Source organism: Falco rusticolus, chromosome Z (assembly GCF_015220075.1).
Source record: "Falco rusticolus isolate bFalRus1 chromosome Z, bFalRus1.pri, whole genome shotgun sequence".
NCBI lineage: Eukaryota > Metazoa > Chordata > Aves > Falconiformes > Falconidae > Falco > Falco rusticolus.
In genome coordinates, this window is record NC_051210.1 from 78,404,050 (window position 1) to 78,419,978 (window position 15,929).

Here is a 15,929-nt window from a genome sequence, read left to right on the forward strand (position 1 = left end):
GCCCAGGACGATCCCAACAGTTTTAACAACACAGACGCTTAACTTCTAATGTAGAGCTGAATTTACTAAAATATACTTAGTCTTACACTTTCTGTTTAATTTACCAGCATATGCATAGCCATAGCATCTAAGATCACCAAAATGAAAATACTGTGTCCCAATACAAGAAGACATTAAATTTGAGGAGGAAAGACATTATTCTGAAATCACCTTCAAAGTGACACTAACAACACCTACATGACATATAAGTGGTCGTTTTGTTTCTCAGTTTGCACAAAACAAACTGCAACTTCAGAAGCCATATCACTGCTGCAGAATGTATTATGTTGTTACAGGCTCAAGCAGTGAGTGTTTGACATATTGGTTATCACTCTGATGCCCTTTGGATCCGTGGACATCACAGAAAAAGCAGAAATTCAAATCTGAAACAGGGAATGCATACAGCTGGCCATAAGCAAAGCTAGCAGCATTGCACAGGAGCTTCCCATATAAATCCAGTGAAGAGCCAGCTTGTAAGGAACATGCTCCAGCCAGGCCACAAGACACAAAGTTAGTGGTCTGCCTTGGTGCCATCACTCTGGACTTTGAATGGCAGGGCATATGCTGTGGGAGGAAGGAGTAGCCCTGTCTTTTACTGTGTGTTTGTAAGTGCTGTGCATTACAGCTAGAGTTGCAATCTGGAGTTACAGCAGGGATGCAATTAGCTCTTCATTCTTCTTTGTTTCACGTTAAAAAGTCAGCTCAATTTTTTAAGCAAGGGGACCCCTTGTCAGTGTGGTGCATCATTGCACAAAGTACTTGCCCTGCATCTCCTGGATTTTGTTGAATTCAGGCATGAGATCCAAATCTAGATTTGTAACTGCTGATTAATTTCATATGTTCTGTTATTCTAACTGGTCCAAGATGTATGCAAAGAAACTGTCACGAGATCTAAGACCTTGTTTTAGGATGGTGGGAAGATAGGTAAGAAGTTTTCTGGAAAAGAATGTTATTTGAGAACTGGAGTGTGGAAATATTGGATTGGGAATGGGTGGGGAAAAAAGAAAGAAAGGTGTCTGGGTAGATTTGGGAGTCATTGAAGGGAAAATAACTGAAAGCAGATGAAGATATAAAAGTGGAGATTGGTGTTAGTGCTGGACCAGAACAGGGCAAGAAAGCATATTCAATTTTGACTTCACAGAGATTGTATCAAAGAGCTAAGGACATCCATCAGAATTTGATAGCAGATGCTCAGGAATAATTTACAGCCTGTGCTAGTTTAGGAACAACAAGTTCTTAAATATATCCCCTGTCTGCTTTGTACAGAGCAAAAGGAAGAGAGAAAAGCAGAACAATACAGTGGGATTATAAAATGCTATAGCAGTAGGAGTTAAGGAAATGGAAATAGTGGGTGGTTTCTGTGATGGGCCCAGGAGAGCATAAAAACCTGCCTGATGATGTAGCTTGTGGATCAGTGGCTGAGTCTGAACTCTCTATGATTCTTCTTCTCACGTGGCTTATTTTAAGGGGGGAAATGGCACTTCCAATTTAGTAGTGTCTATAATAATCCTTACAGATTTTACAGGTCTTTTTCTCTCACTCTTTTGCTCCAGTCTCTATTCCTAAGCCATCTGCTCTCCCATATTCTTCAGCTTCCATTTAGAAGCTGCTTTCCCCAGGTGATCTGACCACTGGTGCCCCTAATTTTTGAGTTATTATTTCTCCAGGCTCCTGTCCACCACCAGCTTATAACTCCCACCAGTCAGTATGGCTATCAGCCTCCCTTACGTGCCCCTGTTTTTTCTGGTCAGAATCATCCCATTCTTCCCCCCGCCTTGTACTGGAGTCTCACCTGTACCAGCCTCTGGCCGGTGATGGTTTGTCCCCTTTCTCCACCTCTCACCCCTCAGAAAATGGATACAAAAGCAAAACTGCTACACATACCGGTGTCTTCAAGCTTTTAGCTTACAGATGTGTTTTGGTTTTAATGTCTTGCCATTCCAGGTGAGCACTTGTATGGCTTCCCTCCTCCCATTTATACTCTTCCTAAGATCCCTTGCAGCCTGCTCTTTCTTACCCCCATGCAACCATTACCTGCCTCACCTCTGTTCCTTGCAGTGGGGAGGTTTGCCCTGAGCTTGAGAACATTATGAACCCCCAGTTACCTGGAAGGGAGCAGGGAGGGCAAAGATGTAGAAATGTGCAGTTATGTTAGAACTGGCATTCTCTAAGGAGTTCCAGATGACACAATGTCGTTTTTTTGTTTCAGTTGTATTGACTTAAATAAGTTTTCACTGCAGCTGAGGGGAGAACATCCCACTTAAGGATGGATTAAAAGTTCATATAAGGGCACTAGCCAACAGAACTGGGAGTTTTGAGAGTCTCAACTTTTGCTTCATTTTTTTTGCAATATATAATTTTATTAACAACAGCAGCAATAATAGTAATAGCAATAAGTAATAATAGGACCTCCATACTTGGAGATATTCAGAACTCAGCTGGACAAGATTCTGTGCAACCTGATTTAATTAAGCCTTCATTTAGCATCAGGCTAGATTAGATAACATCCAGTGCTCCCTTCTGACCTTAATTATTCTGTGAATCCATGATTAGTTGCTGTTAATAGCAATGGCCCTGAAAATGAAGATTTGAAAGGTGCACAGGGAATGAGATGATTATTTACTATACCTTTTTGTGGGTCTTGAACTTAAAAAAAATTCTTTACCGACATGGAGGCATGATGTTTTTTAAATCAGGGGGTAATTTCTGTTCCCAAGAGGGAGAAGGAACTATAATTTTCCTTTAAACACATACTTGAATGTCATGGGAATCAATGGGATTTGAAAATGTGCCTAACGTTAGGCATGTGTTACATATCTTCTGGAGTTGTAGCCTATGGTGGTGAAGCAAAGTTAAGAACAGAAAAAGGCAGTTCCTACAGATTAGAAAGATATTATATCTCTCAGTGCTTCACCTTGGAAAGTCTTTTACCATTCCTCAGAAAACAAGACCATTATAATGAAAAGTCTTCCCTTGGTGACCCTTGAAATCTTATTAGTAAATGGGATCTTTCTTTCCCTAGGGGCTTGATGGACGAACAGCAATGGAGTGATTCCTGTAAGGTTCATAGGGAGAGCACCTAACTCTGATGTTGCTACTTGTGTCGTGGGCGATAAGAAAAAAAAAAAAAAAGTGCTTGTGGGGTTATGTCCTGTGTTTCACTTTATGCTTTTCCATTTCCAACCAGATTCAAGAGATGTTTCTCAAAGCCTGGAAAAAAAACTTTAAGGATCCTACTTTGTAATTGAAAGAGAAAACTCACATCTATTATCATTAAGCAATAATTATTTTTTCTAGGGAGGATTCAGTAAGATAAACACTTCATAGATAAATAAAGCTCCAGGGCTTCAGGCCAAGATATTTATTGACTTAAGAGGTACTTATCTCTTAGTTCACTCCCATGTAAAAACTATAATGATAGTAATTATGTTAAAAAACAGATCACTTTTTAAATTATTTAAAAGTGCTCTTCCAGAATTGAACAGGATGATAATTGCTCCAGCAGCTTTTATGACCTCTGGGGAAAAAAATTTGCCACAGGGAAAAGGAAGACCCCAACCTGCTCTTTGCGTTTAATTCTTACTCATTTATTTAATTATTTTTAGTATTTCGTCTTCATTTCCAATACACCTGGCATTTGGGGAAAAAGACTGAATTCTGAGGACAGGAAAGATTCAAACCCCCTGAAAATAATGGTTAGTCTGAAAGCCCCGAAAGAGGGAGATACCAGCCAACTGTCCGATTGAGTACCTAGATAAAGCATAGACATAACTAATTCTCATAGCTCAGAATCTCAGTATCTCAGAGAAATTCAGACATCTGATTTTTCTTTTCTCATTCCAAGACAGAAAAAAATGTCACAGTATGAAAATTCCCATCATGTTTTAATGCTCAATTAAAATATTTCCTATTTTGATTTTTGTTTAGCCACTCCATACTGTCATTAATAAAGTAAATCTTGTAACAAAGAACATGTTGTTCTTTGATTTTACCTTCCTAAGCCTAACGTTCAAATGTCCTGGGAAGCATAAAAAAAGTGTAATGTTTTTGGTTTTATATATCTGTGGAAATTAAAAAGTAATCCATATAGACCTGTATATCTAGGGGAGAAATCAGAGGATCAAGCTGATAGAAATTTCCTCAAAGGGACTAGAAAGTCTGTGAGCTACCCCTTTTCCAGGACATCCTTCACATCTCCCCCTAGGTTTTATGAATTCCATCTGTGCTTTTATTAAACATGTTCTAAAAGGAATTTAATCAGATTATCTCGGGTTGATGTAAATACTCAGCCCAAACTATATTGTTTCAATTTGACGAACATTATAAATAACTAACTAACTAAATAAAAATGCTGATCCTAAGTGGTGGTTGCTTTTCTGATTTGATTTCATTTCTGACCTGAAAAAATCAATTACTTCCACAGCCAAGTTTTATCCCCCCTTCTCCTCTAACTTTGTACTTAAGTTAATGGACTGTTGAGTCAGAAGGGACTGCTGTGTTAATGCAATCTGACCGCCTGCGTAGCGCAGACCATGGGATTTCCTTTCACTAATTGCTGCCTGTGCTAAAACACTACTTTATTAAAGGGGGGGGGGGATAAAAAAAAAATCATCTAGTCTTAATTAATTTTTATTTGCTATTGTAAGAAGCTCATTACTACTCTGAGTAATTCATTCCAGCCAAGACTGCCTCTGTGTGCAAGTTGGTGTGAGAATTGTAGAATATATGCATATTTACTAATCAAAATAAATTAAATAAACTGGATTTGGGCTGTGGATTTGGTGGGAGTTTTTGTTTGGTTTCTGGGTTTTGCGTTCCCTGCCTCCCCCCAGTGCTGTGAACACAGGTTCATTTAGACTGTTCTCAAGGAATATTAGCCTACTTTGACAACTAAACCCACAGTGGAAAAAATAGTACCTCTCCCCTGGATTCTATCCTAAGCCTGACAGTTTTAAACCTTTAGCTGTTATTTTTCCTATTCTTTTTAGGTAGCACATTTAAGAAATAAGTCTGCACAGTAAAATGCAGTTTCAAAGATAACTAAAAGCAGGAGCATTGTAACTGTCGGTTTATACATAATTTAGTGCAAATTTAGCCCAGATATAGGTCTGTAGTGAAGCAACTACACTGCTTCCAGGACAGAGAGTACCTCTGCATAACATTATACTATACTACATAAATGTATCATCTCATTTAGAGACAACCCTGGCATCTCTGCATAGGGGTGCTGTTGTACCAGGTAGGTAGCTCTATGCCGAGCTCTTCAGGGCAAGAATTGCCTTTTCATTATATGCATGTATGTGTAGCTGCCTTTCCCTGGAGCCTCGAGGTATTGCTGTGCTAGAAATAAATTATAATAATGAATAAGTGACCTGGACACATACAGTCCAGGAATCTCTGATGTATGCAAATAGTGTTTGGTGCAAAGGGCTAACACTAAATCCAGATGATGAAGTTAACTTACAGTTCTGTCCTGTGCATTTTAAATTTTATGGGAGCTTGTCGTGCAGGACATTTTGCTCCACCAGAAAAAAAAAAAAAAAAAATTGAAATGATAGCAACCCCCTGTTTACTATTAGCAAGGGCACAAGAAAATTCCTGAATTCTCCCAGTAAGCTGTGACAGAGGAATACTCTGACTGCAAACCCCATTGACAGAAATCAAGTAAATTATTCTGTTCTAAATAGTCAACCATATATTTTCAAAACTATCTGCTCATGAATTTTACAGCACACACAGCTCAGAGACATTGGCTGTAATTATGCAACAGCTGAGCATATGTAAGGGCTGGAATAAATAGCCAGCACAGCCTCGGATGGACTAAAGGGGGTTTGTGTTATTGTAGGGCTGCAGTTATTGTAGGCAATGCTGGGGTTCCGAGTACATTAGCTGGTCAAAGTCCTGTAACTGTGATTCTCATCCTCCTCCTCCTTTTTGTCCTGACACTGGGTTAAAACACAGACCCCTTCAAAGCGGAGTCTATAGTTACAGTACTAGTGATCTGGTGTTTTAAGGAGATTACTGAATTTCATGTAATTACTGGGAGTGGTGGGTGTCTTTCACCTGGTTTTCTACATTACAAACCAGTAGTTTCCATTGTATGTATTGATGTTGAAAGTTCTGTGATACTTTCATAAGATCCATGAGTTTCTACAACGTGTTGGCCTCCTCTCTGCCTGTTTCTTTACCAAAACCAAACCAAACAAAAAAATTATCTTCTTACAGCAAAATCTCCCATTTTTCAGAAGCTCTGAACAAGAACAAAGGGAGAAGCAATAGTGATCTGCAGGAATCACATATTCACCTGATGTGTCTGCTAGAGGTCCCCTCAGTAGTCTTCTTAAAAGTAATCTGTTGTCTTTGGTTTGGGTTTTTGGTGGGTTGTGATTTTATTTATTTATTTTATTTTATATTTTTATCAGACCCAAATGTACAGCTAACTATTAAGAGCTGCTGTTCCTTGTTCTGCAAACACCCAGATCAGCCCTTCATCTACCAGTTAACACTGAGGCTGCCTTTGTCCAAATATCATCTAAGAGCATCTATTCTTCACGGCTTTTGGGTAAGAGCATTTTAATATCTATATTAATAGAAGAGGTAAATCACACCAGGCTTTGTAATCTGCATTTCAGATCAAGGATTCTACATTGATGTAGGCAATTAGGGTGGTAAAAACATTGTGTATATCAAAGAGATCCCTACATGGGTTTATTAAAAGTACTGTAGAAGGAAAAAAAATAGCTCAAAAGATGAAGCAGAATAAAAGTCACCTCCTCTCCACGTTGGATCCATTTGCTGGTCAGGAATCACTGGCCAGTGTGTTTTGGTGGGCAAAAAGTTTGCAGCTTCAAGAAGCACAGAAGGGAGTTCGCCCTGTGATACTCAAACCCCTCCATAATGATGCATTTAGCTCGTGGTGACAGGAACTAAAGAAATGCCCTAGCGGTGCTTTAGCTGATGAAAAACCTGATGATTAAGAAAAGTATATCTATTATTTGTGTTTTGAATTCTTACTTCAAGTTTAATCTTAATAGTCAACACATGAAGGGAGGTAGTCTAAGGAAACCAAATCTAGGAGCTGCATTTCCATAGAGGCTGAACATGCACTGAAACATAAGGGGCATGTCACACACTTTGAGCTTCTTTTGAAGCTGTTGGCCAGAAGTGCAACCCATATCTGTGGCAGAAGGAGGGTGTTATAGTGTAGGAGAGAGTATTTATGCTACCTTCTGGATAACTGCTAGTCCTCCGAGTTAAAATTCACAATTTTGGCTTTAAATATCAGAGACGTTTACAAATCTATGCCTTACTAATTAACCAGGCAGGGCGAGATTCCTGATTTGTCAGCATTAAGGTTTTGGAGCTAGAAAAAGAAATCTGTTCTCCTAATAAACTCTAAGGTAAATTATGGTGAATTGAAGAACTTTAAAATGTTGGTATCTGTGTTCTCAGTCTGTCGTGCTTGCCTTAGATTGCATGTGTGTCTGTTCATGTGCATATAGATGTACTTTACAGGAAATGCAAAGAGTTAAAACCAACTTGACATCCTGACTGATCCTAGAAATCACTTTAATAATAAATACTGATGAAACATTCATCTTATAGTGATGATTAAAACTCCTTGGTAGCTGAAACGGGAATCAGATCTTTTTAAAACAATTCAGCACTGGCTTTTTGCATTTTTATATAAAAACGTATTATTCTTCCCTGCACAAAGTGCTGTTCCTTCTCTGCTGCGGAAACTCCTCCTTCTGCCTGCAAACGTGATAGTTGTGCTCTTTTACAACAGAAGCTGTCCTATAGCAGGGTCCTATGGGAATCACTAAAGGGAAAGAGATAAGCCCAGTTCCTCTGCCACTCTAAGAGTGGATCTCTCTTATCTTTTGGTGAGACCCAGCATGATTCAGGGTGACCTCATTTTCTGTTAGAAGAAAAGTGCAAGAGATTCCTCCTGTAGTGAGAGGACGAAGAATAATAACTCACATCCAAAGGATTAAGAGGGTACCAAGCAGGAATGTAGGGTGCTATGAGGAAAGTGGTAATTCCTGCATCTCCTTAGTAAAGCATCCTCTTTTCTCTCTATCAGCTATGATTTCATGCTAGAGCTTATCAAGATCTTTGATACCGTCTGGCATCAAAAATTCCTTGTACTTTTAAATAAAGTATTCTGGGTGTTTGAAATCTTTCCGTAGGTATTATGGTGACTAAAACACACCAAAAGCCTGATCAGAAAGCTTTGAAATGAGAAAGCAAGGAAATCAGCAGTTCTAGTGGATACGCGAGATGAATCAGCTTTGGTGCCTCGTGGCACAGTGTAGAAGTTAGCAAGCAGAGCAGGGTGGTGGCAGGTGAGGGAGAGGTGTGACAAGGGAGGGAGGGATCCTGATACACACATTCTCTCAGCTAGCCTAACACGGCATTTCCTTGACTCAGCAACCAGGGATGCACTTAACCCCAAGCAGCTCTTGAAAGCTCAGTGGTGTTGTGTATGATGGGAGCCTCATCCACCTGTGTCCAGCCTGAGATAGGGATGCAGTTCTCTTGGCCAGTGCCTTCCAACAACAGGTTCGATCTGCTTCTTTCCTACCTGCAGTACTGTGAGGTTATGCCTGGGCTGCAAATTAATTGGAACAAGGAGAATCGTGCATGGAATTCCCTTCTAAATAGGGAGCTCTTATGCTTCCTGTGATAAGTTCCATATTTTGAAGACCTCTTCTCTTCCAAAACATCCCAGTTCACAATGCCGTGACACAGCCAAGTCTGGTCTCTGTGGGAGGGAGATGTCCAGTCCTGCCTGCAGAGGCTTCTGGTGCTAGGCTATAGCTGCGGAAAAGAGGTACATCTCCATGTGGGAACTCTCCATAAAGCCAGCATAGCCAGTCCAAGGGATCTCAGAGGAAGAGGCTGGTTGGGACACTCACTGGCAGGGAAGAAGATGGGAACCATGAGGGATGGGATGTGGGATCCAGCTGAGTGACTCAGGTACTCAGTCTTGATTCCTGACTGTGGCACTGGAAAACAAGAATGATTATAAATACCTCTTTAAACTCATCAAAATAATATGTTAAAACCAGGGATCAGTCCTTATTACCACCTACTTCCTTGCTGTAAAGGTATTGCATCTGAAGACAAGACAATACAGTGAATAAACAGCGGGCACTTAGCTAAAAGTGAAATAATTGTGATCAGTGCAATAAGTACTGCTGAAATTACTCCTCCTTTCCCACATCTTTCAAAGATAAAGACATGATAAGAATGCAGCTAGGAAAACTAAATTTATTTGGTGGGCTGGAAACACCTGTAATTTATTCTTGAAAAGTACAGAGATCATGCTGACATTATAGCACAGAGTGAGGAGGGGAGACACCCTGCTAAGATCCCTGCACATTTCTGATGTCCCCCTACAGTTTTCCTGCAGGGGCTGAAATCACAGCGTTGGTGTGCAAGGAGTACAGGAGCAGTTTTGATAATGACTTTGCTTGAGTCAGATTTCTACTTCCCACAGCAGTCGAGGGCTTTCCTCTTTACAAGTATTTTTACTAATTTCACTCTCCTCTCTTGCAACATCTCTTCTGGTTTACACAGGACAGTAACCCTTTTTCTGTTTTTTCTGTTAGCATCTTGCACATCCTCCCTGCCCTCATCTTCACTTATCCTTCTGCTGAGAAGACCTTCCTGGCCTGATCCATGAATCCTGCATCAAGCAATTAGTCAGGGAGAAGATATGGGAAAGAGGGGTGTATTTTTGTTTCAAGAGCTGCTGCTGTTAATAGTATGTGGACAAAACACTTGTTCACAATCAATAATCTCTGTTTAGACTGAATAATGCAGTTTTCTGTAGAACCCTGGGCACTAATTCTGACAGATAGCTCTTCCCACCTGGAGCAATAAGACTGAGCTGGTGTGAGCTTTTCTACTACAAATAGAGCAGGGCTGAGCTGCTAGTACAGGTATAATGTTCACGGGGTCTGCTCTTACCTGCCTGGGGGTAGCTTAAGCACCTGTCCACTGCATCCTTGGTATAGGTGAATGGGCAAAGAGGGTAGTGTTATGTTTTGGGTAGGTTTTTTTGTTGTTTGTTTGTGGGCTTTTTTTTGTTTTGTTTGCTTTTTAACATTAGAAACTTGATACGCGTATCAAATCTTCCAAAAGATTTTCAAAGTGCCATCTTCAAAGCTGCTTTTTCAGACCCTTAGTCCTGGCCCAAGCATCCTTGCTGTGCTCCAGGGCCAGAGGAGTTCCTGGGGAGGGGATAACGGCAGCAAAGACACACTGAAGGTTGCTCCTCGCTGCACACGCACAAAACCTGACCTTCCGCTTGCCAGCCCGGCCTTTCTGCCGCAGGGGAGCCCTGCGAGCCTCCCAGCCAGGGGAAGCTGCCGGCAACACCGCTAAAACACGGTCGTTGGCCACCAAAACGGAGCTACTTGGCTTCGGCGCCCACCAGCGAGTGTGCCCGGCTGGCTGCAGCAGGGCGGGCGGTGCCCGAGGGGCGGGGGGCGGCGGGCGGTGCCTCCCCCACCCGCGGCGGGTGCTGCGCGGCGCTGGGCGAGCGGGGCCTCGGGATTGTCGGGGGGAGCGGCGGCCGGCAGGGGGCGCTGCCGGGCAGCACAACAGGCGGCGGCGCCGGCAGCAGCGCGGCAGGGTCGGCCCCCCCAGCCCAGACTGCCCCGGGCCCCGCTCCCCCCGGCTCCCTCATCCCCCCCGGCTCCCTCATCGCCCCCGGCCCCGCTCCCCCCGGCTCCCTCATCGCCCCCGGCTCCCTCATCGCCCCCGGCCCCGCTCCCCCCGGCTCCCTCATCGCCCCCGGCTCCCTCATCGCCCCCGGCCCCGCTCCCCCCGGCTCCCACATCCCCCCCGGCTCCCTCATCCCCCCCGGCTCCCTCATCGCCCCCGGCTCCCTCATCGCCCCTGGTTCCCTCATCGCCCCCGGCCCCGCTCCCCCCGGCTCCCTCGTCGCCCCCGGCCCCGCTCCCCCCGGCTCCCTCATCCCCCCCGGCTCCCTCATCGCCCCCGGCCCCGCTCCCCCCGGCCCGGGGCAGTGGAAAGGCGGGCCGCCCGGCGGGCGGTTCTTCCCCTCAGTGGGAGGCTGGGTGCGGGCACCGGAAGGGTTCTCTCATTCCACCAGCCGCCTTCAGCTCGGGGGTGTCCGGGGAAAACCACATTTTCCTCCACCGCTTTGCTTCCTCTTCTCTTCCTCCCCACCTTCCCCTCCTTCCCCCCCTCATTTTCTTCTATTTTTTTCTTTTGTTCCCCCCTTTTCCTCCCCCCTTTTCCTCCCCCTCTTTTCTTCCCTCTTTTTTGTCTTTTTCCGCCCTTTTCCTCCGCCCTTTTCCTCCCCCCTTTTCCTCCCCACCTTTCCTCCACCCCCTTTTCTTCCCCCCATTTTTTCTCCTTCCCCCCTTTTCTCTCCCCTTCTATTTTTTCTCTTGTTAGCCCCTTTTCCTCCCCTCCTTCTATTTTTAGTTCCCCCCCCCTTTCCCTCTTGTCCACCCCCCTGCCCTCTTGTCCCCCTCCTTCCCTCTTTCCCCCCGCCCCCCTTCTTTTCCCACTTTAATCTCCCTCCCTCTCAGTTCCCTGCTTTCCTCAGGCCAGCCCAGCACAAAATGTTTCCTTTCAACACATGGATCAGGAGGATTTTTCCCCGGCCCAGGCTGGAGCATTCCCTGACTTTCTGCCTGGTTTGGGGGTGAGAGGCCTCAGCTCTGCCCCCCGCTTGGGGCACCGAAGGCCACAGGTGCCTTCACCAGACAAGCCGCAGCCCCAGCCCGGTCGCTGGCCCGTTGTGTGACTTTGGACTGTTCATTTTCCTGCCCACCCATGGGAAAAGCTGCTCCGTTTCATCTGCTCGAAGCAGAGGCAGCTTCTTACATGCCACACAGCACAGCACCAAGGAGATCAGACTTTATCTTACCTGGAGATATCACCGTTGTAGGAGTAATTACTCTCCAGGTTAATCATCAACTTTCTTTCTATATATAAAGCTTGTATTTATTGTGAGATGTGGCATGAAGAAATGAGAATGCAAATAGACTACTTTTTGCTTAGAAACCATGTAACATGCTTTTTTTCCCCCTTTTTTTTGCTTTTTTATTTTCCCTCTTTTTTTTTTTTTTAATGTTACTGTGTCCACAAAGAAATTCATCATCTTGCTAAATAGGCTTTAAAAAAAGCACCCTTGCAGCACGCCTCTAGGCAAAACGAGCCCTGCCATCTATAATGAGATTTGCATTTGCAGGGATGTTTGGGATGCAGCTCCCTGGCACACCACATCGTTGGAGAGAGCAACCCTGGTCTGGGGAGATGCTTTGTGCACTGAGGGGACGTTTTGCCTCCATTCTCATGTACAGCGTGAAGCTCCAAACCAGCTGCCTATCTGAGGCCCATGCAGAATGCCCACATTGCCTTGGCAGTGCTATGTTGCAGGATTTTGACAGGCTTCAAAGCCATCAAGGTTGTTTTGGCCCCACAAATGCTGTGCAATAAATGACCATGACTTGAGGCTCCCTCAGCCTCTGGTACAATGGTACGACCACATCCCCTGATAAATAATGAAAGCCCTAGATGCTTATTCATGGTAAACATATTGCATATGGAAAGGAGGAGGGATTAACCTTTAATTGCCAAGGTTGCTTGTTTGGTGTTTATGTGCAACGGAGGAATGAGGACAGGGGGCTTCTAGAGAAAGAACAGCAGGTATTTGTAAGTGCTGTGGAAGATCGCTACCCCTAGGACTAGCATTGTCTGGTATTGAGCTATGTTTATGGGACTGATTCCTGGGTGTATTATCCTAGTTTTATGTGTGTATTAACTCAATAAAGAGGTCAGCCAGCCCTGGAGTGAATGGGCAAAGTTAAACTGGTGGCATCCCTCAATGCAATGAACCACCAGTTCCTTGGCTTGATGGAAGACCTTGAGGGTAGCAGAAAAAAGAAAAAAAAGCCCAAAAGAAACTCTCAGGCTGCATTTGTACAGTCTTAACCTCCTTTGATACTTTGTGGCATTTTTACAGGTCTTGCTCTGGTTAACATGTTTAAACACACACATTTTCAAGGTTAGTTTGACATTAGCACATTTACTGCTAAGGGCATGTGATAGTCTGAAGCGCTCTTTCAGCTCAACCCGCCTGGTGTCCCGACATCTTGCACAGTTCACTCATATAATCTCGCAGCAGCCTGAGCTACAGAGCGTTTTATTGCTAATGGAGCAATATTTGCACCTTCCCTGGGGAACCTGAAATCCTCAGACTGCCAAGTGCCAGCGTGTGTGGCCTGAACGTTACAACACGTCAGTCAAGGTTCCTTCAATAACTTCAGCAGAGTTATGGAGGGGTTTCCATCTTCTGGGCACCCAGTATGGTCCCTAGTCTATCAACTGTGTTTACTTCATCCATGCTTTTCTGTAATGTTATTAGGATTAGAAAAAGTTTATTAGGGTTAAAACAGACAAGCATCTCTACTCCTTTCCAACCCTGGCTGGTTTCAATGCCTCAGAGAAAGCGAAGGCAATCTTCTGGGGTTTCTGTCTTGTATCTCTGTTGATAACCTCACTGGGCTCTTACAGGAATCTTTTATACTGGTATTCAATGCGTACAGCCTCACAGTTTCTGCTTGGTATCATTTTACAGTTGGGGAAACTGTGCCATAATAAGATTAAAGCATTTTTGTTTTGAAGGAAATGAATGAGTTAATAATACTAGTAAGACCAGAACAGACAATAAACCCCTTGTCTCTTTGTTTCCTGCTGTACCCAATTAGCAATTTCCTCTTAGAGTAGGAGTGGCTATAATTAGGGAAATGAGTGGCTTTGCACAAGCAAGTTATTTCCATTCAGTATTGAAAATATTGCCTAGCAAAAACGCAGTATCTATATAGTTTCCCAGCACTGTCAGAATATGGCTAGGAAAATATTAATTTAGATATACATATATACATATGCATACACTTACCAGCACTCTGTTTTAATGGAACATTAAGCTAATGCCACGTTAAGTTACAATACACTTCTTATGGCAGCAAAAGCAGCATCTATATAAATATCAGATATATGTATTATGATCTGCACAATTGCAATAAATAGCAGATGGCTATGCAGTAATGGGACACTAAAAAATATTTATCACATCTTCCGGGAGTACTGCCGCTCCAATTTGTTGTCAGGGTGAGTGGCTACATTTGATGAGTGGCCTTTGGTATGGCACATTTCCCAATGTGTGGTGGCATTGCAGATAATGCAGACATTTGAGGGAAAATGACCTGGTCCTGGTGCAATCACTCAAGTTCTTCAAATACTGCTCTGGGTCTAGAACAAGCATGTGCAGGGACTATGGCTTGTTGTGTGTGCTCAACAGGCGTGTGGATTATCCCTAAAACTCTTTGGGTCTCTTTTTTTTTCCCTCTGTCCTGGTAGACAATTTTTTTTTTAAAAAAAGGGTCTCCTTCTGGGAGAGGGGTCTCTATGTGTAGAACTGAGTCTGAGATCTGGCAGCTTTTCCCTCTTAGCCTGCACCTGTCTGAACTCATGGACACATCTGCTCATGAAAGATCTGATTTGTACTTCACATTCAGATTGCTAAAGAAGAAGAGAGGCTCAAATTGCACCCACATAAAGAAGTTTTTTATTAGAATGAGTCTGAAACTTCAGGGCTTTTGTTTTACGTTGCTATTTTCTCCTCTGAGGTATGTTGACTTGCCTGTTCATCTTTCTCTCCCTGTGTTTTAACTATTTTTTCATTATTTAGGTCTATTTTTTATCTTTACCTCCTGTCTGGCTCTCTCCTTCCCATTTCTGTTTCATCTCATGACCTACTTGACTTCCTTCTTCACTTCAGCATCCTCGTACATGTTATCACCAGGGCTTGTGGACTTCTGGCTGTTTGGTGACCTGTGTCATTGTAGTGCTCCAGTTATTCTCTACCAATATCCAGGTGATGATGCACCCCACTGGCAAATGTGTGTTTCTGCCCTGCACTTTCTCCGAGGTGAAGGGTGATAGTACTGTCCTCAGCCTAGGAGAATCATGGCTTTATAGCCTGATGAAACAATCCCAGTTCCCTGTTTTAGTCCAATATGCATGAGATGAGTTGGTGGCCCTTACCCTAGCAAAGTTAGCCTGCAGCTTTGCTAAATCAGCCAATTTATAAGTAAATATAAGTACTGAATGCAAGAATATGTTTCTAGGGATAGACAGGGATATACATCAGATAGACTTACCTGTTAAAGTATTTGTATTCTGGGTAGTAAAGTATACTTCAGAAAAAATAAGTAAGATTGGTTCAGGTCAGGTCTGCAGGTGCACATTCTGAAGCAAATACCTCCCTATGAGTTCCTCGCTTCTCAGCCCACATCAGTCGCAGAGTCTCATGTTCTCCATTAACTGTTAATAAAAGCAAGTTGCCAAGCATATGCACAGGGAAAGCTTAGTAGAAGGTTTGTCTCAGTCTTTTATAGAAAGATCTGGCAACTAGCTTCCCTGGTTCGTATTTCAACTTTATTGTTTCCCTGTTTTGTGTGGCCCTGGTAACTTGTAATGCATTAAAATCCAAAGCTTACCATATAAATAGAGATTGGAGGCAAAATAATCTCATGGGAAGATCAGGACAAACCCAACTTTTATTATTGTTCCAGCCACTCACCTTTTGTGTGATCCTGGGCAACTTGCTTTTCCCATCTGCAGCGGTGTTACCATCCATAACGCTGACATTTCCCCATCGTAAAAAGTAATTTGAGACTTGTGCATAATAGCAGGTGTGTTAAGAGCATTTTGGATGCTGGGGAAATACAGGAAAGTCCTGCACAGATAAATAGTAGCTTCTTGAAGAAGCACGGTGGAAACCGTATGCGTGGGAAGGGAAGTGTTGAAGCTTGCTCCTTCCTTTGAGATGATGGCCA